The sequence below is a fragment of the Aquarana catesbeiana genome, linkage group LG02, assembly GCF_042186555.1.
Source record: "Aquarana catesbeiana isolate 2022-GZ linkage group LG02, ASM4218655v1, whole genome shotgun sequence".
Lineage (NCBI taxonomy): Eukaryota > Metazoa > Chordata > Amphibia > Anura > Ranidae > Aquarana > Aquarana catesbeiana.
In genome coordinates, this window is record NC_133325.1 from 489,861,170 (window position 1) to 489,888,930 (window position 27,761).

A 27,761-nucleotide genomic window follows, 5' to 3' on the forward strand; every position below is an offset into this window, starting at 1 on the left:
CTATTAGGACAGACCCCCCATTAGTACAGACTCCCCATCCATTAGTACAGACCCCCCTCAATTAGTACAGATCCCCCCTCCATTAGTACAGACCCCCAGGACAGACCCCCCCTCCATTAGTACAGACCCCCCTCAGTTAGAACAGACCCCCCTCCATAAGTACAGACCCCCCAGGACAGAGCCCCCCTCCATTAGTACAGACCCCCCATTAGTACAGACCCCCTCCATTAGTACAGACCCCCCCTCCATTAGTACAGACCCACCCTCCATTAGTACAGACCCCCCATTAGTACAGTCCCCCCAGGACAGACCCCCCTCCATTAGTACATTCCCCCTCCATTAGTACAGACCCCCCCTTCATTAGTACAGACCCCCCTCCATTAGTACAGACCCCCTCCATTAGTACAGACCCCCATTAGTACAGACCCCCTCCATTAGTACAGACCCCCCTCCATTAGTACAGACCCCCCCATTAGTACAGACCCCCTCCGTTAGTACAGACCCCCCCATTAGTACAGACCCCCCTCCATTAGTACAGACCCCCCTCCATTAGTACAGATCCCCCATTAGTACAGACCCCCCCAGGACAGACTCCCCCTCCATTAGTACTGACCCCCCATTAGTACAGACCCCCATTAGTACAGACCCCCCAGGACAGACCCCCCTCCATTAGTACTGACCCCCCATTAGTACAGACCCCCCGTTAGAACAGACCCCCCAGGACAGACCCCCCTCCATTAGTACAGACCCCCCATTAGTACAGACCCCCAGGACAGACCCCCCTCCATTAGTACTGACCCCCCCATTAGTACAGACCCCCCCTCCATTAGTACAAACACCCCCTCCATTAGTACAGACCCCCTATTAGTACAGACCCCCCTCCATTAGGGTACATAAATACACCCGGGCGGCAGCTGGAGAGGAGAGGACAGTGTGCAGCCGCGCCGCCTGGGTGGAGAGCAGAGCAGTTCAAAGCAGGCAGGAGTGGGAGACACAGAGAGGAGAATGTGTCAGGCACGGACCGCCCCGCCCCCTCCACGCGACATCACTGCGCGGCTGGTCTCTCTCCACACAGAGACCAGCCGCTCTGCCTCCGATGTCATCTCCGGCTGGCAGCTGCTCTCCTTCTCTGACAGGAGGAGGGAGGGGCTTGAGCAGCAAACACAGCCGCGCCTTTCTTCTTGGAACACCGGCGGAGAGCCGCCGCCAGACACAAACAAGAGGAGGAGGAGGGAAGGGAGCACTCTGGAGCTTCAGCGCCCCCACCTCTCTGGCACCCGGGTGCACTGCACCCCGTGCACCCTGTCTGGGATCGGCCCTGGAATCTCCTGTACAATGTCTGCAGTCTCTGACCATCTCCTGTACCATGTCCCCAGTCTCTGACCATCTCCTGTACCATGTCCCCAGTCTCTGACCATCTCCTGTATCATGTCTGCAGTCTCTGACCATCTCCTGTACCATGGCTGCAGTCTCTGACCATCTCCAGTACCATGGCTGTAGTCTCTGACCGTCTCCTATACCATCTCTGCAGTCTCTGATCATCTCCTGTACCATCTCTGCAGTCTCTGATCATCTCCTGTATCATCTCTGCAGTCTCTGACCATCTCCTGTACCATGTCCTCAGTCTCTGACCATCTCCTGTATAAAAGTATTGTTAAAAACAGTCACTTTCGGTATCGGTGTTGTTTCGGTATCGGTTTCGGCTTTCGGGATCAAGGAAGATTTATTTTCGTTATCCGTTTCGGCACCAAAAAACCCATTCGGTGCATCCCTACAAGCCAGCCCTCAACAATTATACTTTATACTGCAATGTGTTATACATGACATCTGTGTATATATATGAATTATAATGATAATATGCCATCATGATATCTGTATTAGAGGTCGATATTTGGTGGCCGATATTTGGTGTTTTTTACTTAATCGCCATCGGCCAATTGTGCTGATAAAAAAGGCCGATATGCGACTTGCAAATGACTTCTGTAATAGAAGTCAATACAAGTTGCCTGAAATCTTCTGTGAAGCGACTTCTCTCCATCTATGGGCAGCCTGCCAAATCTGATAAAAAGAAGAGATACAATGTTTACACTTATGAATGGACTGAACTTCATGTGTAGAAGCTCTCAGTTTAACCATTTAACCACTTTCCGACCGCCTAACGACTATATATGTCAGCAGAATGGCACGGGCAGGCAGAATCACGTACCCGTACATGATCTGCCTCCCGCAGGCGGGGGGGGTCCAATCGGACCCCCCCGGTACCCGAGGCGGTCGGCTTCTGTCCGGGAGCGATGAGAGGTGAGGGGGAGGCCATCCATTCGTGGCACCCCCCTCGCGATCGCTCCCGGCCAATGAGAATCTTCCTCTGCCTCTGTATAGTAAACAGAGGCAGAGGAAATGATGTCATCTCTCCTCGGCTCGGTATTTTCTGTTTCGGCGCCGAGGAGAGAAGACATCAATGTGAGTGCACAACACACACACACAGTAGAACATGCCAGGCACACATAACACCCCTCCCCCCCCCCCTCTGATTACTGCATTGGTGTCAGTTTGTGACAGTTAGTGTGGTAGGGCAGTTGGTGGTAGCCCCCTTTAGGTCTAGGGTACCCCACTAACCCCCCTAATAAAGTTTTAACCCATTGATCACCCCCCCCGTCGCCGGTGTCGCTAAGCGATCATTTTTCTGATCGCTGTATTAGTGTCACTGGTGACGCTAGTTAGGGAGGTAAATATATAAGTTCGCCGTCAGTGTTTTATAGCGTCGGGGACCCCCATATACTACCTAATAAAGGTTTTAACCCCTTGATTGCCCCCTAGTTAACCCTTTCACCAGTGATCACCGTATAACTGTTATGGGTAACGCTGGTTAGTTAGTTTATTTTTTATAGTGTCAGGGAACCCGCCATTTATTACCTAATAAAGGTTTAACCCCCTGATCGCCCGGCGGTAACTTAGGTTTTAGGGTCAGATAGGGTCTGCGTTGCCCCAGGCAGTGTCAGGTTAGCGCCAGTACCGCTAACACCCACGCACGCAGCATACGCCTGCCTTAGTGGTATAGTATCTGAACGGATCAATATCTGATCCAATCAGATCTAATCTAGCATCCCCAGCATTTTAGGGTTCCCAAAAATGCAGTGTTAGCGGGATCAGCCCAGATACCTGCTAGCACCTGCGTTTTGCCCCTCTGCTCGGCCCAGCCCAGCCCACTCAAGTGCAGTATCTATCGATCACTGTCACTTACAAAACACTAAACGCATAACTGCAGCATTCACAGAGTCAGGCCTGATCCCTGCGATTGCTAACAGTTTTTTTGGTAGCGTTTTGGGGAACTGGCAAGCACCAGCGGCCTAGTACACTGCGATCGTAGTCAAACCAGCACTGCAGTAACACTTGGTGACCTGGCGAGGCCCATAAGTGCAGTTCAAGCTGGTGAGGTGCCAAGCACAAGTAGTGTCCCACTGCCACCAAGAAGACGACAAACACAGGCCCGTCGTGCCCATAATGCCCTTCCTGTTGCATTCGCCAATCCTAATAATTGGGAACCCACCACTTCTGCAGCACCCGTACTTCCCCCATTCACATCCCCAACCAAATGCAGTCGGCTGCATGAGAGGCATTTTCTTTATGTCCTCCCGAGTACCCCTACCCAACGAACCCCCCCAAAAAGATGTTGTGTCTGCAGCAAGCGTGGATATAGGCATGACACCCGCTATTATTGTCCCTCCTGTCCTGACAATCCTGGTCTTTGCATTGGTGAATGTTTTGAACGCTACCATACACTAGTTGAGTATTAGCGTAGGGTACAGCATTGCACAGACTAGGACACACTTTCACAGGGTCTCCCAAGATGCCATCGCATTTTGAGAGACCCGAACCTGGAATCGGTTACAGTTATAAAAGATACAGTTACAAAAAAGAGTGTAAAAAAAAAAAAAAACTCAAAAAAATATATAAAATAAAAAAAAATAGTTGTCGTTTTATTATTCTCTCTCTATTCTCTCTATTGTTCTGCTCTAAAGTGGTAACCTGTAAAGGCTTTTAAAAATGTATTTAGTTTGTCGCCACTGCATGTTTGTGCGCAATTTTAAAGCATGTCATGTTTGGTATCCATGTACTCGGCCTAAGATCATCTTTTTTATTTCATCAAACATTTGGGCAATATAGTGTGTTTTAGTGCATTAAAATGTAAAAAAGTGTGTTTTTTCCCCAAAAAATACATTTGAAAAATCGCTGCGCAAATACTGTGTGAAAAAAAAAAAAATGAAACACCCACCATTTTATTCTGTAGGGCATTTGCTTTAAAAAAATATATAATGTTTGGGGGTACAAAGTAATTTTCTTGCAAAAAAAAATAATTTTTTCATGTAAACAAAAAGTGTCAGAAAGGGCTTTGTCTTCAAGTGGTTAGAAGAGTGGGTAATGTGTGACATAAGCTTCTAAATGTTGTGCATAAAATGCCAGGACAGTTCAAAACCCCCCAAATGACCCCATTTTGGAAAGTAGACACCCCAAGCTATTTGCTGAGAGGCATGTCGAGTCCATGGAATATTTTATATTGTGACACAAGTTGCGGGAAAAAGACACATTTTTTTTTTTTTGCACAAAGTTGTCACTAAATGATATATTGCTCAAACATGCCATGGGAATATGTGAAATTACACCCCAAAATACATTCTATTGCTTCTCCTGAGTACGGGGATACCACATGTGTGAGACTTTTTGGGAGCCTAGCTGCGTACGGGACCCCGAAAACCAAGCACCGCCTTCAGGATTTCTAAAGGCATACATTTTTGATTTCACTCTTCACTGCCTATCACAGTTTCGGAGGCCATGGAATGCCCAGGTGGCACAAATCCCCCCTAAATTACCCTATTTTGGAAAGTAGACGCCCCAAGCTATTTGCTGAGAGGTATAGTGAGTATTTTGCAGACCTCACTTTTTGTCATAAAGTTTTGAAAATTGAAAAAAGAAAAAAAAAAAAATTTTTTTCTTGTCTTTCTTCATTTTCAAAAACAAATGTGAGCTGCAAAATACTCTCAACAAATAGCTTGGGGTGTCTACTTTCCAAAATGGAGTCATTTGGGGAGGTTTGTGCCACCTGGGCATTCCATGGCCTCCGAAACTGTGATAGGCAGTGAAGAGTGAAATCAAAAATTTACGCCCTTAGAAATCCTGAAGGCAGTGATTGGTTTTCGGGGCCCCGTACGTGGCTAGGCTCCCAAAAAGTCCCACACATGTGGTATCCCCATACTCAGGAGAAGCAGCTAAATGTATTTTGGGGTGCAATTCTACATATGCCCATGGCCTGTGTGAGCAATATATCATTTAGTGACAACTTTGTGCAAAAAAAAAAAATGTGTCACTTTCCCGCAACTTGTGTCAAAATATAAAATATTCCATGGACTCAACATGCCTCTCAGCAAATAGCTTGGGGTGTCTACTTTCCAAAATGGGGTCATTTGGGGGGTTTGTGCCATCTGGGCATTTTATGGCCTTCAAAGAGCAATATATCATTTAGTGACAACTTTTTGTAAATTTTTTTTTTGTCATTATTCAATCACTTGGGACAAAAAAAAATTAATATTCAATGGGCTCAACATGCCTCTCAGCAATTTCCTTGGGGTGTCTACTTTCCAAAATGGGGTCATTTGGGGGGGTTTTGTACTGCCCTGCCATTTTAGCACCATAAGTAATGACATAGGCAGTCATAAACTAAAAGCTGTGTAAATTCCAGAAAATGTACCCTAGTTTGTAGACGCTATATCTTTTGCGCAAACCAATAAATATACGCTTATTGACATTTTTTTACCAAAGACATGTGGCTGAATACATTTTGGCCTAAATGTATGACTAAAATTGAGTTTATTGGATTTTTTTATAACAAAAAGTAGAAAATATAATTTTTTTCCCAAATTTTCCGTCTTTTTCCATTTATAGCGCATAAAATAAAAACTGCAGAGGTGATCAAATACCATCAAAAGAAAGCTCTATTTGTGGGAAGAAAAGGACGCAAATTTCGTTTGGGTACAGCATTGCATGACCCCGGAATTAGCAGTTAAAGCGACGCAGTGCCAAATTGTAAAAAGTGCTCTGGTCAGGAAGGGGGTAAATCCTTCCGTGGCTGAAGTGGTTAAATACTAAATCTTTTCTGACATTTGTTGCTTACAAGTAAAAATCCTGTATTTTCTGCTAGAAAATCACTTAGAACCCCCAAACATTATATATATTTTTTTAGCAGAGACCCTAGGGAATAAAATAGCGGTTGTTGCAATATTTTATGTCACACGGTATTTGCTCAGCGGCCTTTCAAACGCAATTTAAAAAAAAAAAAATACACTAATAAATTAAAAAAAAAAAAAACTAGCCCATTTTTTTTCGTCCAAAAGTTTTGATTACCTGTTTTTGTGTATTTAATATTTAAGATATAGTTTTTTTTATTTTTTTTTTAATCTAAATTCTACATACAAGTGAACTGATTGGAGGTTTGTTTTGTTTAATAAATATTCAAATGTAAAAAATTTTCTGTATCACTTAAGGTTGCTTTCACACTGGAGCGGGCATGCGTTGACGGTAAAACGCTGCTAGTTTTAGCGGCGCTTTACCGTCATTTTAGCGGCGCTATTCGGCTGCTAGTGGAGTGCTTATAACCCAGCTAGCAGCCGAGGAAGGGGTTAAATGCGCCCCTGAAGCGCTGCTGCCAAAACGCTTTGCAGGCGCTTCAGCAGCGGTGCGCATTAATTTTAATGGGCAGGAGTGGTTGTATACACTGCTCCAAAGATGCTGCTTGCAGGACTTTTTTTTAACATCCTGCCAGTGCATCGCCTCAGTGTGAAAGCACTCGGGATATCACACTGAGACTGCAGGGGAGCCGTTTTACAGGCACTTTACAGGCACTATTTTTAGCCCAAAAGCGCCTGAAAAACGCCCCAGTGTGAAAGGGGTCTAACTGTTATGCCCCGTACACACGGTCGGACTTTGTTCGGACATTCCGACAACAAAATCCTAGGATTTTTTCCGACGGATGTTGGCTCAAACTTGTCTTGCACACACGGTCACACAAAGTTGTCGGGAAATCCGATCATTCTGAACACGGTGACGTAAAACACGTACGTCGGGACTATAAACGGGGCAGTGGCCAATAGCTTTCATCTCTTTATTTATTCTGAGCATGCGTGGCACTTTGTCCGTCGGATTTGTGTACACACGATCGGAATTTCCGACAACGGATTTTGTTGTCGGAAAATTTTATATCTTGCTCTCCAACTTTGTGTGTCGGAAAATCCGATGGAAAATGTGTGATGGAGCCCACACACGGTCGGAATTTCCGACAACAAGGTCCTATCACACATTTTCCATCGGAAAATCCAACCGTGTGTATGGGGCATTAGATTTTATGAGATGAAGGGAAAAAAAAAAAAAAGAAAAAGAATCAGCCTAATATATCGTCTCAAAAAAATCGGCATCACATATCGGCCATCGGCCACCGCGATTTCTAAATATCGGCATCAGCATCGGCCAGAGAAAAACCCATATCGGTCGACCTCTAATCTGTATGTATATGAAAGAATAAATGTGCTATCTTGCATTTGAGCACTTTACCAGCTATGTGTCACGTGCTTCATTTAAAGTCCCAAACCTTTTCTATTTTAAATTTCAGATTCAGGGATGAGGACGTACAGTGCCTTGCAAAAGTATTAACCCCTGGTGGCTTTTTACCTATTTTGTTACATTACAGCCTTTAGTTCAATTTTTTAAAATCTGAATTATATGTGATGGATCAGAACACAATAGTCTAAATTGGTAAGGTAAAATTAGAAAAATATATAGATAAAACTATTTTTCTGAAATAAAAAACTGATAATTGGCATGTGCGTATGTATTCACCCCCTTTGTTATGAAGCCCATAAAAAGCTCTAGTGCAACCAATTATCTTCAGAAGTCACATAATTAATTAAATGATGTCCACCTGTGTGCAATCTAAGTGTCACATGACCTGTCATTACATATACACACCTTTTTGAAAGGCCCCAGAGGCTGCAACGCCTAAGCAAGAGGCACCACTAACCAAACACTGCCATGAAGACCAAGGAACTCTCCAAACAAGTAAGGGACAATGTTGAGAAGTACAAGTCAGGGTTAGGTTATAAATAAATATCCAAATCTTTGATGATCCCTAGGAGCACCATCAAATCTATTATAACCAAATGGAAAGAACATGGCACAACAGCAAACCTGCCAAAAGACGGCCGCACACCAAAACTCACGGACCGGGCAAGGGGAACATTAATCAGGTCGCACAGAGACCTAAGGTAACCCTGGAGGAGCTGCAGAGTTCCATAGCAGAGACGGGAGTATCTGTACATAGGACGACAATAAGCCGTACGCTCCATAGAGCTGGGCTTTATGGCAGAGTGACCAGAAGAAAGCCATTACTTTCAGCAAAAAACAAAAGTTTGAGAAAAGGCACGTGGGAGACTCACAAAATGTATGGAGGAAGGTGCTCTGCTCTGATGAGACTAAAATTGAACTTTTTGGCCATCAAAGAAAACGCTATGTCTGGTGCAAACCCAACACATCACATCACCCAAAGAACACCATCCCCACAGTGAAACATGGTGGTGGCAGGATCATGCTGTGGGGATGTTTTTCAGCAGTCGGGACTGGGAAACTGGTCAGGGTTGAGGGAAAGATGGATGGTGCTAAATACAGATATTCTTCTGCAAAACTGTGGGCATGTTCTGTAAATTAAATGATGCAAATCCTCAAACAATCCATTTTAATTCCAGGTTGTGAGACCACAAAACTCGAAAAATGCCAATTGGGGTGAATACTTTTGCAAGGCACTTTATGGCTATAGAATGTCATAGGCCACATTTAAAGTCCCAAAACCCCCCCTAATACCCACTTTATGTACCGTGGGGGAGGTGCTTTTACTAAGTGAAGGCATGGGATCCATGTCACTGCTTTGCAGGAGCACAGGATCCATGCCTTCTCTACTGACAGAATGGCGATCTGCCTTGTTTACATAGACAGATCACCATTCTGCCTCTGTACCGAATGATCGGCGGGTGCTGGCAAACATCGAGTCACAGCGGGAGCAAGCTGTTGGCACCGCACATTCAGGCCCACTACACGGAAGAGCCGAATCACGTATATTGTAAAGAGTCCGCCTGGTTTAGGTTAAGAGAGGGTTAATGGAAGAGGGCAAGTACTTCCCTTTCAGGCCTGCTTATTAGGCAGCTGGTCAGAGAGGCTGGGGGGGATGGCTGTTTTGCTATCAGTTCTGAAAAGACTTAAAGTGGTTGTAAACCGTTACAGACCACTTTTACCTATAGGTAAGCCTAGATTAAGGCTTACCTGTAGGTACAAGAAATATCTCCTAAACCTACATTGTTTAGGAGATATTTCCAAAAGACAGGCACCGATGTCTACGGCGCATGCCGTAGCCAACGGTGTGCAGGCGCACTGAGCGTGCCGTCTCTAACGGTGACCATGCCGTTAGTGGCGGCACCAGCGCGCATGCGAGGAAGTGACGTCATCGCAGTTCCGGACAATCACAGCGCCGGAGCCATGATACCCGGAAAGAAGATGGGCGCTACGTAGGAGAAGGAACAGAGGTGACATCGCTGACTCCCTTGTCAGATAAGTGACACATAATGGGCTACTATGCGATGCATAGTAGCCCATCATGCTTTACCTTTGCAGGGAAACAAAGAGGAAGTAAACTCATCAGGGTTTACTTCCTCTTTAAATGCTGGATGGAAATCTTGAACCTGCCGGGAGAGCTGGCCTGTACCTGGGACTTTGCAATGTTTGTTTGGCTGGGATGCCAACATGATATAAAAGACTGTTACTGACACTGATATTGATACTGATGAGCAGAGCACCTTGTGTTGTGTTGAGCTGCCCATGAAGACAAAGTCTGTCATTATTTTGTCTGTTTTTGCTGAATAAAGCCATTTTTTAAAGTTGACTGAACTGTCTGCCAGCTGCCTGTTAACCCCTCGGATCCCGACAATATATACACATTGATCCGGTTAGGGTTGCCACCTCATCCCTTTAAACCCGAACACATATGAATTACACAGGTTCTGAGGCTAATATAATGCAGTAAAGGCACCAAGTGAGTTTAATTACCACCTTAATCAGCCTCAGAACCTGTGTAATTAATATCTGTTCGGGTTTAAAGGAATGAGGTGGCAACCCTAGATCCGGTGCAGAGGTGTTGCCCTGTAGCATGAAAACTCCTATAGGGCGGACCTTAAGTACCATGACACTTAGTAGGGATGCACCGAAATTTCAGCTGCCGAAACAAAAAGGGCCGAAAATGGCCCTTTCGGCAAAAAGCTGAAAGAGAATTTTTGCCGATACCGAAAGGGGCGGGGCCTGGTGCCGCCTATCAGGGGGGCTTTCTATATCGTAGGAGAGAGCCGCCGCCGCCTGTTTGATTACAGCGCCGGGAACATCACAGCTTTCATTTCAATAGCTGTGTGTTCCCCGCTGCGCGCCGTCACATACAGCCCCTCCCCCTTGTCCGGGCACTTTGATAGACAGATTACCCGTTCAATGGGACGGGTGATCTGAAAGTTATAGAGTCCACAAGCTATGGTGCCAATCTCTGAAAAATGATGTACTGATGGCCTCTCATTTCTTGAGACCCTAACAAGCCAGAAAAGTACAAATACCCCCAAGTGACCCCTTTTTGGAAAGTAGACATTCCAAGGTATTTAGTAAGAGGCATGGTGAGTTTTTTGAAGTTTAAATTTTTTCCCACAATTCTTTGTGAGATTTTTTTTTCTTTTTTGTTATATTAGCTGGTTATTTCTCACACACCGCATATGCATAGCACAGAGTACACCCCAAAACACATTCTACTACTCCTGAGTAGGGATGAGCCGAACACCCCCCGGTTCGGTTCGCACCAGAACCCGCGAACGGACCGAAAGTTCGCACGAACGTTAGAACCCCATTGACGTCTATGGGACTCGAACGTTCGAAATCAAAAGTGCTCATTTTAAAGGCTAATTTGCATGGTATTGTCCTAAAAAGGGTTTAGGGACCCGGGTCCTACCCCAGGGGACATGTATCAATGCAAAAAAAACTTTTAAAAACGGCCGTTTTTTCGGGAGCAGTGATTTTAATGATGCTTAAAGTAAAAAAAAAAAAGTGAAATATTCCTTTAAATATCGTACCTGGGGGGTGTCTATTGTATGCCTGTAAAGTGACGCGTGTTTCCCATGTTTAGAACAGTCCCTGCACCAAATGTCATTTTTAAAGGAAAAAATCTCATTTAAAACTGCTTGCGGGTTTAATGTCATGTCGGGTCATGGCAATATGGATGAAAATCAGTGAGACAAACGGCATGGGTACCCCCCAGTCCATTACCAGTCCCTTTGGGTCTTGTATGGATATTAAGGGGAACCCCGCACCCAAATTAAAATAAGGAAAGGTGTGGGGCCACCAGGCCCTATATACTCTGAACAGCAGTATACAGGCGGTGCAAACAAGACAGGGACTGTAGGTTTGTTGTTAAGTAGAATCTGTTTGTAATTTTGAACATTTTTAACGTGTTTAGCTCCAGCCAAAAAATCTTTTCTAAGCTTTTTGGAAAACATAGGGAAGGGTTATCACCCCTGTGACATTTGTTTTGCTGTCTTTCCTCCTCTTCAGAAGATTTCACCTCACTTTTTTGTCCCAATGAAAAATGTTTTTTGAAAATTTGGGGTTTTTTGTGGAACAAGGATTGGAAAGCATCAGTGGAAAGGAGAACTTGTTTTCCCATATTAACTCTTACAGGAGAGAATTTCCCTTCCTAGGGGTAGATTTCATCTCACTTCCTGTTGTCTCCTTCCGTTTACAAGTAGGAGTCGTTTGTAAGTTAGATGTTTGAAAGTAGGGTCCTGCCCTATATACTCAGCAGAAATTTGGGCCTTAGGTGTTGCTGTGGCCACAACACTGTAAGCCCTCACAGGGCCCTGCTGTGAAATATTAGATCAAGAATTGTAATTACATGCCCCTGTTGAACAGGAGCTGAAAAATTAGGCCTTAGGCACTGGTGCTGGTGCCACAACACTGCAACCCCTCACAGACACTCTAGTTGGAACGCAGGAACGAGCCCTGCTGCAAATTATTGCTTCAAAAATTGTAATTACACGCCCCTGTTAGACAGGGGCAGAAAAATTGGGCCTTAGGCACTGGTGCTGGTGCCACAACACTGCAACCCCTCACAGACACTCTAGTTGGAATGCAGGAACGAGCCCTGCTGCAAAGTATTACATCAAAAATTGTAATTACACGCCCCTGTTAAACAGGGGCTGAAAAATTGTGCCTTAGGCACTGGTGGTGGCGCCCAGAACCAAAAATGTTCTTACAAGCTATCAGCGTGATGATTGAGGAGGAAGAGGATAATTACTCAGGGATAGTCACTCAGCATCAGCATAGGCAGTCTTTGAAGGGATCTGAGATTTCAAAAAAAATTATTCGGTTACATCAGCATCAGGTGCTTGGTAGCTGGTGGTGATCCAAGACTCATTCATTTTTATGAAGGTCAGCCGATCGACCGAGTCGGTGGACAGACGCACCCTGTGATCGGTTACCACGCCTCCAGCAGCACTGAATGTGCGTTCCGAAAGAACGCTGGATGCAGGACAGGCCAGTAGCTCAATTGCATACTGTGCAAGCTCTGGCCAGTGATCCATCCTCAAGACCCAGTAACCCAGAGGATTTTCGGTGGGAAAGGTGTCCAAGTCTGATCTTGCCCCTAGGTATTCCTGCACCATGTAAAACAGACGCTGGCGATGGTTGCTGGAACCGATCATACCTTGGGGCTGCGGACCAAAAAATTGTCTGAACGCATCGGTCAGACGGCCACCTTCTCCACCGCTCCTTCTTTGACTGACCGAAGCCTCAGCAACACGTTGTCCAGAAACAGGAGTTTGTAACCTCCCAGTCTCTGGGAACGCGTTGCACAGACCTTTCTGCAAGGCCTCCCGAAGATGTTTCATCCTCTGCTCCCTCTGCGATGGCAAGATAAGGTCCGCAACCTTACCCTTGTAACGTGGATCAAGGAGGGTTGCCAGCCAGTATTGGTCCTTCTCCTTGATACCACGAATACGAGGATCCTTACGCAGGCTTTGCAGGATCAGGGAGGCCATGCAGCGTAGGTTTGCTGAGGCATTCGGTCCGGAGTCCTCTGGGTCACTAAGAACGACATGGTCCGCAGCCACCTCCTCCCAGCCACGTACAAGTCCATGTGTTTCTTGGGACTGATCCCTTAAAGACTGCTGCTGATGCTGAGTGCCAGGCTCCACCTCCATACTGACACAATCTTCCTCCTCCTCCTCTTCCTCCTCCTCCTCTTCCTGTGTGATCGGCGGGCACGCAGGAACACTGTCTGGATAAAGGGGGCCTTGAGAGCTAAGGAAGTCCTCCTCTTCCTGCCTCTGTTCTGCCTCAAGTGCCCTGTCCATTATTCCACGCAGCGTGTGCTCCAACAGGTGGACAAGGGGGACAGTGTCACTGATGCATGCACTGTCACTGCTCACCATCCTCGTGGCCTCCTCGAATGGTGACAGGACAGTGCATGCATCCCTGATCATGGCCCACTGGCGTGGGGAAAAAAAACCAAGCTCCCCTGACCCTGTCCTGGTGCCATAGTCGCACAGGTACTCATTGATGGCCCTCTGCTGCGTGTGCAGCCGCTGCAGCATGGCCAACGTTGAGTTCCACCTGGTGGGCATGTCACAGATTAGGCGGTTCTTGGGCAGGTTAAACTCCTTTTGGAGGTCCGTCAGCCGAGCACTGGCATTATATGACCGGCGGAAATGCACACAGACTTTCCTGGCCTGCCTCAGGACATCCTGTAAGCCCGGGTACCTGCCCAAGAACCGCTGCACCACCAAGTTAAGGACGTGAGCCAAACAGGGCACATGGGTCATTTGTCCCTGTCGGAGGGCAGAGAGGAGGTTGGTGCCATTGTCGCAAACCACCATTCCTGCCTTAAGTTGGCGTGGCGTCAACCACCTCTGAACCTGCCCCTGCAGAGCTGACAGAACCTCTGCCCCAGTGTGGCTCCTGTCCCCCAAGCACACCAGCTCAAGCACCGCATGGCATCTTTTGGCCTGCGTACTTGCGTAGCCCCTTGAACGCCTACGGAGCACCGCTGGTTCCGAGGAAGAGGCCATGGAGGAAGAAGAAGAGGAGGGGGTGGAGGAGAGAGGTGTGTCACAATCAGCATTTTGGAGGCGTGGTGGCGGAACAACCTCCAACACTACTGCACCTTGTCCTGCATCCTTCCCAGCTGCCAGCAGAGTCACCCAATGCGCCGTGAAACTTAGGTAACGTCCCTGTCCATGCCTGCTGGACCATGAGTCAGCGGTAATATGCACCTTACCGCTGACCGCCCTGTCCAGCGAGGCATGGACATTGCCTTCCACATGCCGGTAGAGAGCCGGAATCGCCTTCCGTGAGAAAAAGTGGCGTTTGGTTACCTGCCACTGAGGAACCGCACATTCCACAAACTCACGGAAGGGGGCAGAGTCTACCAACTGAAAAGGCAGCAGTTGAAGTGCTAGCAATTTTGCCAAGCTAGCATTCAACCGCTGGGCATGTGGATGGCTGGGAGCAAACTTCTTTCGGCGGTGCAGCAGCTGGGGCAGGGAAATTTGCCTGGTACAATCTGACGTCGGTGTACCAAAAGCAGATTGCCCACAAGTACTTGGTTGTGACACACCTAATTCTACACCTTCATTCCTCTCACTGCAGGTCTCAGAGAGGACTGAAGGTCTAGTGGGGTTGGAAATCTCAGCTGATGAGGAGCAAGGAGAGATCCTCTTTGTTCTTTGGTGTGGGTCTTTTAGATACGCTTGCCAACGAACTGCATGGCAGGTCAACATATGTCTGGTCAAGCATGTGGTACCCAAGCGGGAGATATTTTGGCCACGCGAGATACGCTTGAGACATATGTTGCAAATAGCAGCGGTGCGATCTGATGCACTCGTCTCAAAAAAGGCCCACACCAAAGAACTTTTTGAATAACGCGCAGAGACTGCAGCGCCCTGCACATGTGGAGCTTTGGGGTGTGATGCAGTCAATGTGCTGCCCTTAGGCTGGCCCCTGGAGGGCATCCTGCCTCGTTGGTGATGTGCTGCCGCCTCCTCCTCCTCCTCCTCCTCCTCCTCCTCTCTCCTATCAGGCACCCACGTTGAGTCAGTGACCTCATCATCCCCTCCCTCCTCATCACTGGAGCAAACCTGGCAGTATGCTGCAGCAGGGGGAGCATGACTGCCAGATTGCTGTCCTTCTTGGGCACCCCCTCTGTCCGCGCTCATGTTACTGCCTTCATCGAGCTCAGTATCGTCATCAGAGCCTTCCAAACGCTGGGCATCCTCCTGGAGCATGTACCCAACACTGTGGTCAAACAGTTCGAGGGAATCCTCATGAGGACATGGTGGAGCTAGGGAAGGAGTCACTGATGACATTGAGCTGAGGGAAGAGGCCGCTGCTTTGCCAGACAAAGCACCCTGGGCATGGGTGAGAGAGGATGAGGAGGATGAGGACGGCTTGGTCATCCACTCGACCAAGTCTTCCGCATGTTGCGGCTCAACATGGCCAGCTGCCGAAAAAAAGGCCAAGCGTGTCCCATGGCCACGTGCTGATGAGGATGCACCGTCTCCACGACCAGCACTAGACACAGAGCCTGCTTGCCCTCTCTTATTGGCTTGTGACTGTCTGCCTCTCCTTCTTGGCCTTCCAGACATACTAATGGCCTGTAGCTGCACTAAGCTGGGATAGAACACCTGTAATTTTCTTCAAGTAGCTTTATATACTGTAACCAGACAAGCCTGCCTGTCAGTAGGAAGATAACAGGAACGGATCTAGCTGAACACTGTGAGCAGGACGCACTGTACTAAATGTAAATAGTCTAGCTGCCTGACCGTGGTACTAATAGGATCAAATAGAACACCTGTAATTTTCTTCAGGTAGCTTTATATACTGTAACCAGACAAGCCTGCCTGTCAGTAGGAAGATAACAGGAACGGATCTAGCTGTACACTGTGAGCAGGACGCACTGTACTAAATGTAAATAGTCTAGCTGCCTGACCGTGGTACTAATAGGATCAAATAGAACACCTGTAATTTTCTTCAGGTAGCTTTATATACTGTAACCAGACAAGCCTGCCTGTCAGTAGGAAGATAACAGGAACGGATCTAGCTGAACACTGTGAGCAGGACGCACTGCACTAAATGTAAATAGTCTAGAAGATAACAGGAACGGATCTAGCTGAACACTGTGAGCAGGACGCACTGCACTAAATGTAAATAGCAGGAACGGCTCTAGCTGAACACTGTGCGCAGGACGCACTGCACTAAATGTAAATAGCAGGAACGGATCTAGCTGAACACTGTGAGCAGGACGCACTGCACTAAATGTAAATAGCAGGAACGGATCTAGCTGAACACTGTGAGCAGGACGCACTGCACTAAATGTAAATAGCAGGAACGGATCTAGCTGAACACTGTGAGCAGGACGCACTGCACTAAATGTAAATTGCAGGAACGGATCTAGCTGAACACTGTGAGCAGGACGCACTGCACTAAATGTAAATAGTCTAGAAGATAACAGGAACGGATCTAGCTGAACACTGTGAGCAGGACGCACTGCACTAAATGTAAATAGCAGGAACGGATCTAGCTGAACACTGTGAGCAGGACGCACTGCATTAAATGTAAATAGTCTAGATAGAAGATAACAGGAACGGATCTAGCTAAACTGAATACAGTGTATATATATATATGCAACACCTGGGATGCATATATATACACAATAGACTGTAAGTGCAGCTAACTGACTGACTGTTCTGCCTAATCTATCTAACTCAAATCAAATGACACTGTCTCTCTCTCTCTCTATCTCTCAGCACACCGGAACACACACTACACAGGGCCGCCGTGCAGGCGGCCTTATATAGTGTGGGGTGTGTACTAAATCCCCTGAGCCATAATTGGCCAAAGCCACCCTGGCTTTGGCCAATTACAGCTCTCTCTACTGACAGCGCTGTGATTGGCCAAGCATGCGGGTCATAGTGCATGCTTGGCCAATCATCAGCCAGCAATGCACTGCGATGCCGCAGTGAATTATGGGCCGTGACGCGCCACACGAATTTAGCGCGAACGGCCCATAACGTTCGCAATTCGGCGAACGATCGAACAGCCGATGTTCGAGTCGAACATGGGTTCGACTCGAACACGAAGCTCATCCCTACTCCTGAGTATGGCGATACCACATGTCTGAGACTTTTACACAGCGTGGCCACATGCAGGGGAGCACTGCCAGGCGTTCTTGGAGCATAAATTACACATCTAATTTCTTGACTACCTCTTACACTTTTGAAGTCCCTGGAGCACCAGGACAATGGTAATGCCCCAAAAATGATGCAATTTTGGAAAGAAAACAACCCAATTTATAATCTATGAGGCATAATCAGTCTTTTGAACATGTCATTTTTTTCTACAAGTTTTTGGAAAATGTGTAAAGAAAATGAAAACATTTTTTTTTACACAAAGTTGTCCATTTATACAATATTTCTAACACACAGCATGTACATAACAAAAATTACACCCCAAAATAGATTCTCCTACTCCTCCTGAGTACGGCGATACCACGTGTGAGACTTTTGCACAGCCTGGCCACATAGAGAGGCCCAGCATGCAGGGAGCACCGTCAGGTGTTCTAGGGGCATAAGTTTCAAATCTAATTTGACTACCTATTACACTTTTGTGAGGCACTGTAGTGGCATGGATGAGAACTGATGTGGCATGGATGAGCATGAATGGGGATGGATGAGTATGGATGGGATGAATGAGCATGAATGAGTATGGCTGAGTACGGCTGGGTATGGCTGAGTACGGCTAAGTATGGATGGGATGGATGGGTACTGCTGAGTACGGTTGGGTACGGCTGAGTATTGCTGGGTATGGCTGAGTATTGCTGGGTATGGCTAAGTACGGCTGGGTATGGCTGAGTACGGCTGGGTATGGCTGAGTACGGCTGGGTATGGCTGAGTACGGCTTGGTATGGCTGAGTACAGCTTAGTATGGCTGAGTATGGCTGAGTACGGCTGGGTATGGCTGAGTACGGCTGGGTATGGCTAAGTACGGCTGAGTATGGCTGGGTACGACTGGATATTGCTGGGTATGGCTGGGTACGACTGGGTACAGCTGGGTATGGCTGAATACGACTGTGTATGGCTGAGTACTGCTTGGTACGGCTGAGCATGGATGGATGGATGAGTATTGCTGATTAGGGATGGCTGGCTGAGTATGGATGGATGGATGAGTATGTATGGCTTATTATGGATGGATGGATGTATGGATGAGTATGTATGGCTGAGTATGGATGGATGGATGAGTATGTATGGCTGAGTATGGATGGATGAGTATGTATGGCTGAGTATGGATGGATGGATGGATGAGTATGTATGGCTGAGTATGGATGGATGGATGGATGGCTGGCTGAGTATATATGGCTGAGTATGGGTGGATGGCTGAGCATGGATGGCTGAGCATGGATGGTATGGATGGCTGGGTATGGATGGTATAAATGGCTGAGTATGGATGGCTGGGTATAAATGGATGAGTGCTGGAGTGGGCACATATCAGTGCTGTGGGCACTACACATCCAGCCCACAGTGCAGCAGCACTGGATCTCTCCCCCTCTCCCCTCACACTGTACAGATCTGTACAGAGAGGGGAGGGAGGAACCGGACGTGACGTCGGTTTGTTTACATGTGATCGCTCCGTCATTGACAGAGCAATCACGTGGTAAACGGGCGCTATAATCGGCCATTTACCGTGATCCATGATGCGGACCCGGCGGTTACGGATGTTCCCGGGTGCGTGCCCTAGGGGGCGCACGACAGCAAGATTCTGGGAGGGCGTCCACGGACGCCCTCCCAGAATAAGCTGACCGCGCTGTAGCCATTTTTTGGCTATAGTTTATGGTTAAACTATCTTGTGAAAGTAAGATATTGAATGACTGGGGCGTGGTCAAGATGGCGACCTCAGCAGACGCTAGTGAAGGGAGCTCCGCACCTGGCAGGCGTTTTTCTCCAGATTAATAGGACCTACAATCACCCTGATCTAAATGGTGTGGGCAGACAACAGGCATGAGAAAGGAGACCTCCGGTTCACGGAGAAAGAGGTACCCGGCTGCCCGAGCCTCACCGCCATCTCAGAGCCCACGTGCGCCGCTGTGCACAAATATGGTGTCCCAGATGGAGCAGCTTGAGCCCCCTCCTCTGGGATCAATTCCAGGCACTGATGCAAGCCATCTCAGGCTGCCAATCGACTCTCACCACCAAAATTAAACAATTGCAGATGGAAATGGGTCTGATAAGGAGAGACATGGACAAATACAGAGAAAGGCTGTCGGAGCTGGAACGGAGGACAAGCGGTACAGAGGACACGCTGCGGGATAATGGGGCCTCCCTTCACATGGTGCAGGTCCGTATGAAAGCTATGGAGTCTCGACCTGAGGACCAAGAAAAAAGAAACCGCAGGAACAACCTGAGAGTGGTGGGTCTCCCAAAGGGTGCTGAGGGCCGTGATCCGGCGGCTTACACGGAACAGATGCTCCGCACACTCCTCCCCCAAGCGCCATTCTCTCCTCACTTTGCGGTGGAAAGGGCGCACAGGATGCCGTATGCCAAAGGTCCCCAAGGCACACCACCGCGTACCTTCATCGTTCGCCTGTTAAACTTCAGAGACCAGGACCTAGTCTTGCGAGAGGCAGCTGGCAGAGCAATGACACGAGAATGCAAGGATCATGATATTCCTCAACCTTTCCATGGAAACCCAGAGGCTCCGCAGAACCAGGGGACTCAAATACAACATGATGTTCCCTGCACGTCTCCGGGTGGTGGATGTTGAGTCGACTAGATTCTTTACTTCCCCTGACGAGGCATCCAGATGGCTGGAATCTCTCCCCTGTGGACACTAATCCTTTTTACAAGCGCTTTTTACTGACATTCTTCCTCTCCCGGTGCACCTGACCTCTCCAGTGGTAGATCCAGCAGATCTTTCCTTATGTCCCCCTGATAACACTGCACCCTCTGCGGAGAGTTCCCCCATCCGCCGGAGGCCACCCCCGTTTCTATGCGGTGCAGGTGGCCCTGCTACATGGATGTTCACAGCATTTGCCGTTGCTTGGAGGGACTGCTCGACCTTGAGACTCCCCCCCCCCCGAGGTCAGGCATGCCGGAGGGACTCGCTCCCCTGACTATAACTGGTCCCTGCTGCCCCAGGAGTTGCAGTCCAGATACCGGCTATCCCTCCCCTCTCCCCCCTCAGAGGCTCTATGGTTCAGGACTTACTAAACTGTGGAACAATGTCGCTGTAACTGATGACAGGGACACCCTGGGAGGCTGCTGGCTCTTTTCCCCCCTCTATTGCCTGTCTAGGGGAGATGCGGTGCTGCAGAGAGGGACAATGCTCTCCCCGCCTTCTTGATACCACATGGTTGTTGCGAGAAACTACCATAAAATTGCACCCCAATTGGGACTCCATCTACATCTGCTGCTACTGCTGGGTGCTCTGGGGTGGGGGATGAGTCAGGGGGAGGGCTCTCCCCCCTCCTCGATTATACCCCTCACTTTTTGTTCTATACACTGGTTTGTTTATGACGTTAATCCACCTTTTTTCCATCCAGGTCCCTTAAAAGGATGATTGTAACTAAGTTTGAACCCTTAGATTGCTCTAAGTGAATAGCATTACTCAATCTATGCAGCTAAGATTTTTGTATATGATCCCTTAACCAATTATTGCCTCCAGGAAGTGAGATTGTGGAGCCCCCCGCTCCAAATGTTGGGAAGTAAGTCCTTTGGTGCTACCTGTTACGCACTGCCCCCATAGGAGACTTTCCTACTTATGTTTTTTGGGTTAAGTTTGGGTACTCAAGCACCCCGTAGTTCACTTTTCGGGGTGTGGGGTGGGTCGGGATGGGTGTTAAGTTTTTTCAGTTTAAGTCTAGTCTGTTTCTTTACTTATTACCTCAGACAGTCATACAACAGTGAATGTGGTGATATTATGATAACCTATGCTGCTATGAAGCCTACACGTGTACACTTGAGATGGATATGTGTGGGTTTGTTTCATGCGGATGTGCCGTTCTCTGCGGGTGACCAACACAGTATCCCCCCTGGTAATTTCCTCTGTCCTCCCAGGATATGGCTCTGATAAAGATCCTTTCATGGAATGTGAGAGGCCTCAATAATAAGATTAAGTGCTGCCTGGTCTTTGAATATTTGAAAAGATATGCACCTCATGTTTGCATCCTCCAGGAGACACACTTGGTGGGAGGTAGGATCATGAGTCTCAAAAGACCATGGGTGAGGCATCATTATCATGCTACTCATTTGGGTTATTCCCATGGGGTCAGCATTTTGGTACATAAGTCCCTCAACTTTGAACTTCTTGACATTAAAATAGACCCGGAGGGGTGGTACATCCTGCTGCACGCTATCCTGGATGCAGTCAAATGGTGATAGTGGGCGTCTGTTTACTGCCCCCTGCTAACCTTTTACTGCCGAATACTATTGTCTCCCTCCTTGCCCAATTCCCTACAGACAATGTTATTTTAGCGGGAGACTTTAATATCCCCCCCGAAACCCTCCCTTGATAGAATGTCTGCAGACCCTGCTATGGACTCGACCTTGTCTCGCTGGGCGCAGTTGTTTGGGCTAGAAGATGTATGGAGCTGGAAACACCCCTCAGGTCGTATGTTCACCTGTCACTCCTTATCTCACAACATGTTATCCCGTATTGATCTGTTATATGCTAGCGTTACCATGCTCCCCAAAATTAAGGAGATTGAGATCCTTTCCCATGGTTTATCCGACCACTCCCCGCTGTTATGCTCCATTCAGGCTACAACCCCTCAGTCGGACAGACTCTGGCGTCTCTCGGTATTGGATAGCTAACCCCACCCTAGAGATTGAAGAGGCTAAAAATATCAAGGAGTTCTGGAGATTAAATGCTGGCTCTGCCACACTGGGAAGTGTCTGGGATGCCTTTAAGGCTTACATAGGAATGATAGGATTACCTTAGAGGAGGCAGAAGCCAAAGCCCAAGACCTTGAGTCCCGGTTTGCCCTCACATCCAACCCCATCACAGGTCAAGATATGAGGGTTGCATACCGGGAAGTAATGCTGCTTAGAGTAGCCAAAGTAAATAAATGGCAGTTGGCCCAAGCACAGCGAATATTTGAGCAGGGAGACAAGACGGTTAGGCTCCTGGCCTGGCTGTCTAAGGAACAGTCCCCGGTCTGTGCTGTGGCCCGTGTCCAAAGAGAGGACAGGACCTTGGCGACAGACCCTATAGATATCAATACCTGCTTTACAAGCTACTACTCCACACTCTACTATTCCAGGGCATAATATTCTGGTAAGGAACTCTGTGAGTTTTTTTTAATGAGGTGACACTCCCCACCCTTACTCAGTCGGCAAGGGAAAGTTTAGACAGCCCGTTTACATTAGAAGTCCAACAAGCATTGGGCTCACTGCAAACGGGCAAGACCCTGGGATTGGATGGGTTTCCATCCGAATTCTATAAACAATATATGGAGGAAAACGCACCCAGAATGCATGCTGTGTTCACTAAAACCCTGAAAGAGGAAGTCCTCCCCTCCTCTATGGCCCAAGCTATTATAGTAGTAATCCCCAAGCCAGGGAAAGATCCCCAGCTCAGCTCGTCCTATCGACCCATCTCCCTGCTCAACTCTGACGCCAAGGTCCTGACTAAGATACTCGCCAAGTGCTTAAACGAGGTAATCCTTACTCTAATACATGAGGATCAGTCGGGCTTCATGCCGGGCAAAGGGACGGACATAAACCTCAGAAGGTTGTACACAGTCCTAACCTCTGGGGATGGAGAGGAACCGAAAGCAGTAGTGGCCTCCCTAGACGCTAAAAAAGCGTTTGACTCCGTGGAATAGAGATATCTTTGGGAGGTCCTCCGCAGATTTGGGTTCGGTCCGGTCTTCATCTCCTGGGTTGAGGCCATCTACAAGTCTCCAATAGCACGGTCATCTCTCCGCCCTTCTCTCTGTGCAGAGGGATGAGACAGGGCTGCCCCCTCTCCCCAGGGTTATTCGCACTCGCGATAGAACCCATGGCCACCCTTCTTCGCTCTACACCAGAGGTTCAAGGTATTGTCATAGGCCCCCTCCATGAAAAAGTGTCCTTAAACGCAGATGACACCTTACTATACCTTAGAGACGACGGAGTCTCCCTGCAGGCGGCCCTATCACTTATTAACAAATGTGGGCGTTACTCGGGTATTTGCATTAATTGCAGGAAATCTGTGTTTCCTCTTCATTCTGGAACAGATCCCCTCCTGACGGATGCGCAACTCCAGAGGGTTTCCCAGTTCAGGTTGAAATTCATTGGGACCTAAAGCAATTTATAGCCCTCAACTTAGACCCAGTGATATCCCAGCTATCCCAACGCTGTACGGCCTGGAAATCATTACCGCTAACCCCAGTAGGTCGGGTTAATCTTATTAAAATGTCAGTACTACCTAAATTCACCTACCTCTTCAGACACACCCCTATACCCCTGCCAGATCGTCTCTAAGAAATTGGATAGTATTATCATGTCCTTTATTTGGAACGGCAAGACTGCTAGAGTAGCGAGAACAACCCTACAACTACACATTACGATAGGTGGCCTGGCACTACCCTGTTTTATAAAATACTATTGGGCGGCGGCCCTGGTTACTGTCAAATGGTGGCTCTCTGAGGAGCCAGCCAACCCTGCGTCTACGCTAGAGACGGCACTACTTGGTTCATATTCTGAACTGAGGAACCTGATACACAGGGGCCCCAGGTCCAACCCTCGGGTGACCCCCCCCTATGCGTACAACCCTTCGAGTCTGGGATTCTGTTGCTCGGAAACTTGGGAAGCCCCATGTCTGGTCCCTGAATACTCTACTCTGGGGTAACCCCCGTCTGCCCCACTTCCGTTACATCCCAGATCCGATTATTTGTGCCAGATATGAGATCACGACTTTGGGGGACATAGTGTCCCAGGGACAGTTGACTACTTTTGATGACCTTAAACGAAATCGGGGACTCCTAAATCAGATGTTCTTCCGATATATCCAACTGCATCATGCTTTCCGCTCCCAATTCCCCTCTTTGGTGAGTTGGAGGTGTCTGCAGTGGAGAGTGTGCTCCGATCCCCAGATGGAGTGAGAGCGCTCTCTACTTTATACAACAGATTCGCTGTTCTTGACACATCCAAGGTCTCTCAACTGTTCTCGGTCTGGCAAAGGGATGTTCCAGAGCTAGCGGACGATGACCGTTAGGAGGGAATTCAGCAATATCTACCCCTGACGATATCGTCACGAGATAAATTTATTCAGTTGAAATTTTTACACCGTGCCTACTACTCCCCGGCACACTTGGCAAGAATTTATACTGACCGAACGTCCAAATGCCCTAAATGTAGCTCAGAGAACGCTGACTTCTACCATTTGGTCTGGTCCTGCCCTAGTATAGTGGAATTCTGGAAGGCATTCTAGGCTGACATTAACTCTATAGGGGAAATAAACGTTCCATATAGCTCTATCCCCTTCCTTCTGGGCATCTGCGACTTCCTAGAAGCCCCTCAGAGGAAAAAAATGTTTTCTACACAACAATGTATGCGAGAAAGGCAATACTCCTACACTGGAACCAGGCTCAACCGCCTACTAGACAACTTTGGCAAACACTGGTTAACACAGCCCTTGCACTATATAAATTAACATACCCAGGTAGAAATTCCCCTAGGAAATTTGATAAAATCTGGGCAGCGTGTGTGAAGGCAAAACATTTGACCCTTGAATAAATAAACTAGGAGTCCTATACACCCCTGGACTCATTTAATGCTCCTGAACCAATGGCAGCCTAACCCTATTGGATATGTCACTGGCTAGACAAGAGTTGAGAGGTTGGCACCCCCCTCCCTCCTTCTCCCAAGTACCACTGTGTCTTCTGAACTTGCTGTACCCTTTTAGACTGCTGCATTTACTGTTTAAATTACATGCCTGAACTGTCTACACCCCTGCTGAGAAAAAAAAAAATTCTGTCTGTAAAGATTTTTCCAATGTCTGTTCATTTGAAAAAACTTAAATAAACTATTTGTTAAAAAAAAAAAAGATTGAATGACTGGTAATCAGTGTCACGAGAATGAGTTATTGAGCAAGGACACAAATCTGGAACAATAGCTATACTAGACCAAGTGATTGCTATAGGGCCCACTGACATGGTGTTGAATCTGATTTGTTCAATCCTGTTTGGTCATCTCTTAATTGGTTGCTGCATGATTCTGCTCTTTGAAGTATTGTATTTCTTTAAGGGGTTTCTACTTTATCTATAGATTTATCTCAACTTTTTGGACTCCTTCATAGGGATGAGCCGAACACCCCCCTGTTCGGTTCGCACCAGAATATGCGAACAGGAAAAAAGTTTGTTCGAACACGCGAACACCGTTAAAGTCTATGGGACACGAACATAAATAATCAAAAGTGCTAATTTTAAAGGTTTATATGCACGTTATTGTCATAAAAAGTGTTTGGGGACCTGGTCCTGCCCCAGGGGACATGGATCAATGCAAAAAAAAAAATTAAAAACGTCCGGTTTTTCGGGAGAAGGGACAGGGAAGTGCCGTCAAGTCACCATGCGTCAGAGGGGGCGGGGTCACCGGGTGGCCCTGCCCCCGTTATTTAAGAACCGCCAGACGAGGAGAAGCGTCACACAGCGGGAGCCCCCCTCCATGCCAGCATGGGTGCGGAGCGGCCCGGAGAAGAAGATGAAGAAGAGAAGAAGATGAAGAGAAGAGCGGGAGCCTCCCCCCATGCCATGGGTGCGGAGCGGCCCGAGGAGAAGAGGATAGAAGACGCCGCGGAGGAGATGCTGGACGAGAACACCGGAGGAAGAACCAGAAGAGCCAGAAGAACCAGAAGAAGAAGAAGATGAAGGATGATAGAAGAAAGAAGAAGCATTTAAATAAAGGAATTGTCAAAAACTATCTCTTGCCATTTTTAACATTTTTGACACTTTTTTAGTGAAATGGTAGGGGTACTTTTGTACCCTCTTACCATTTCACACTGGGAAGAGGGCCGGGATCTGGGGGTCCCCTTGTTAAAGGGGGCTTCCAGATTCCGATAAGCCCCCCGCTCCACAGACCCCCACAACCACCGGCCAGGGTTGTGGGGATGAGGCCCTTGTCCTCATCAACATGGGGACAAGGTGTTTTGGGGGGCTACCCCAAAGCACCCTCCCAATGTTGAGGGCATGTGGCCTGGTACGGTTCAGGAGGGGGGGGGCGCTCTCTCGTCCCCCCCTCTTTTCCTGTGGCCTGCCAGGTTGCGTGCTCGGATAAGGGTCTGGTATGGATTTTTGGGGGGACCCTACGCCGTTCTTTTTTAATTTTGGCGCGGGGTTCCCCTAAATATCCATACCAGACCTGAAGGGCCTGGTATGGAATTTAGGGGGACCCCCCACTTCATTTTTTTTTTAATTTTGGTTCGGGGTTCTCACGGCATTAATAGCCGTGAGTAGTTTTAAATGACTTTTTTTCCTTTGAAATGTCATTTTGCTGTCAGACTGTTCTAAACACGGGAAACATGCGCCCCTTTACAGGCATACTATAGACACCCCCCAGGTACGAAATTTAAAGGGATATTACACTTTTATTTTTTCACTTTAAGCATTATTAAAATCACTGCTCCCGAAAAAACGGCCGTTTTTAGAACTTTTTTTTGCATTGATCCATGTCCCCTGGGGCAGGACCCAGGTCCCCAAACACTTTTTATGACAATAACTTGCATATAAGCCTTTAAAATTAGCACTTTTGATTTCTACCATAGACTTTTAAAGGGTGTTCTGTGGCATTCAAATTTGCTGCGAACACCCCAAATTGTTCGCTGTTCGGCGAACTTGCGAACAGCCAATGTTCGAGGCGAACATGAGTTTGACTCAAACTCGAAGCTCATCCCTACTCCTTAATAGCGAACCCACAAGGAATTCAAATTTCATAAAAGCCTTCCCTTCAGTCTTGTACAGTTGTACAGGCTCCTCTCCTGTACTGAAATTCTTTACTCTGATTGTACTGCATACTGTGAGAAGCACACTGTGACCTTATCACAGTGTGCATTAGAAACGGCATAATTCCAAAAAATATTGCACTGTGCCTTTAAATCACAATCTACCATGTAAGTCCATTCATAATGTGCAAATCGTGCACATAAGTCATAAAGAAATACATAAAAGTCCACCACTGATAATTCATAAATCCATCTGTGACCTCTTGTGAATTCCAGAACCACATAGAAAACACCAGCCTCTTACCGGAACACAGGACTCCAAATTATAGAAGGTCTGTGTGGTGTTAGAGATCAGCCAAATTGACATGTATGGACCAAATGATTCCCATTTGTCCCATTTCTCACAGGCCTCTCCAGCAGGGATGTATCACAATAGATAGAAATCATAGAAACTCCATAGCATAAAGCCGCATATACCATTTATTTATTATAGAGAAAAGGTACTCCCATTATGCAAAGTAATACAGAGCAGTATACAAACGGACCACCAGGGGGTCTGACAGTGTGATGAAGTCAGCACTAGCTCCGCCCTGACGTGTTTCATCATAGATGATGTTCTCAAGGGGATCAGCTGAAACCTGTCAGACAGAGCACACCTCATTGTCTTTCTGGAGAAT